Source organism: Monopterus albus, unplaced genomic scaffold (genome assembly GCF_001952655.1).
Source record: "Monopterus albus unplaced genomic scaffold, M_albus_1.0 scaffold229.1, whole genome shotgun sequence".
Lineage (NCBI taxonomy): Eukaryota > Metazoa > Chordata > Actinopteri > Synbranchiformes > Synbranchidae > Monopterus > Monopterus albus.
This window is the reverse complement of record NW_018128109.1, coordinates 380,848-382,760: the sequence shown is the minus strand read 5'-3', so window position 1 is coordinate 382,760 and position 1,913 is coordinate 380,848. Positions and strand designations below refer to the sequence as shown.

The window sequence follows — 1,913 nt, the reverse complement described above, 5'->3', positions numbered from 1 at the left end:
AGAGTATCTGAGACTGTATGCAGGATGTGGGGTTAGTGTGTGTGTCCATCTAACCGTCTGTAATGTTAGAGTGCTCTAGAATTAAACTGTGGTGATTCAGAATGCTGACGGTGTGAATCACCTCTTTTGGCACATTTCTGGCTTTCACTGAACTCAAGTTAAGTGATGCTTCAAGACACTGTTACAGAAGCTTAGGATGTGCTAGAAATGCACAAACATACACGCACACAAACACAAATGTGAGAAGAAAACACCTGCACACACAGTCCAGTGGTCATGTCCATATCTATGTGGGAGCTTTAGTTTGCTGGGTGTGTATGAATTTTTAATGCATCACAAAGTGAAGAGTCCAACTGTATTTTTAGACTTTGTCAGAATGTGGCATTTTATTATTGATAACCTGAGAATGCAGTTTAGTGAAATATTCATGGCCATCATCTTCAAGACCCTTAGGGAGCAAATCTACGGAGAGAAGAAGCAGCAGGGAAAGCCTAACACCCAAACAAACGATACAAAAGAGTGACAGCCGATGGAGCTGAGAGGTGGAAAAAGTATGAGAGGTTGAGCAAAATGTCTGTGTGTGCTTGAGAAAATAATAAGAACTGGTAGCTGTTATGTCAGTGGACACCTCTCACTTTATAACAGAGAACACAAAGACAACAAACTCATAAATGTGCCTGGTTATGGCATTTTAATTGTGTATCCGTAACATGATAATGTCTGAGATTCTTTGTTGTGCGGATTTTGACGACACTCCCAGTGAGAAACGATCATAATGATAAGCACACTTTCAGTGTAGAAAGCAACTTATTATACAGTATTTCTTTAACTTTATATTTGTTCCAAATAAACTTTTGTTGTGCACTCATAAAACACCTCTACTGCATTCCCATTAGCATTTCAGGTTTGAAAAAAGAACAAAACTTCTGCATTGACTGCCCAAACTTCATTTTCTACCTCCTCTTCTTTTGCTCTTCTCATTCTGCCCGTCTTTTGCTCCTTCATCCATCCCTTGAACGCTCTCTCTTTGCCTCTCTCCTCTGCTCCCCGACACCTGTCGTCTCCCAGTCCTCTCCACTTTACTGTGACTGACAGTCCAATTCTAGCTCCAACACACAGAATGGAAAACGTTCACACCAGCTGCACACAAACACACACGAGGTGCACATAAATACACACTGACATTGCTTACACCCACATGCAGAAAATAAAAACACCTGGTGTGCATTTTTACAACAACCGCCCACACACATGCAGATCTCTCTAGTCACCTGCAGCTCCTGTTACAGATGTGTGCGCATAAGCTACAGCTGTCAGAGCGATAATGTCATACTTAACATGAAGCCAGCGTTTGTCATATAAATCACTGGGTCCTGTCACTTCCAATACAGCGCAACTCTCTTACAGGCCAGGATTACTGCGGTCGTAAATGCCAGATTATATTTGTAGAATGAGAAACCTGCCGTGTATATACCTTTTTTCTTCTCCCTTCTTCCTGTAGACATAGTCTCAGTATTAAACATAAGATAAATAACTGTTTGACAGTGTGGCTGCTCAGGTGGAAGAGCAAGGGTAAAAGCAATGAAAGAGCAGCACATGACAATGTCAAAATCAGTTTTTATTTGTGTAGCTCAATATCACAAACTACAAAATTGTCTCAAGAGGCTTTACAGCCTGTGCAGCATATGACACCCTTTGTTCATAGATCCTCAGATGGAAAGTGGATGAACTTCCCCCAAAAATCTTTTAATGGGGAAAAAATGAACCCTCAACAAAAGCTACAGAGGAGGGATCCCTCTTCCAGCATGGACAGATATGCAGGAGATGTGTGTAATGACTGGCACATGGATTATTTTGTCACTAATGTTGTTTTCCCGTAGCCCTGCACTTACATGTGGTACGCATTTAGTTAC

At 41.3% G+C, this 1,913-nt stretch overlaps 1 protein-coding gene across 1 annotated transcript in view; it reads left to right on the top strand.

Annotated features, from left to right (window-relative positions):
* gria4a (glutamate receptor, ionotropic, AMPA 4a) overlaps positions 1-1,913 on the top strand; it is a 112,726-nt gene that overhangs the window by 78,032 nt on the left and 32,781 nt on the right.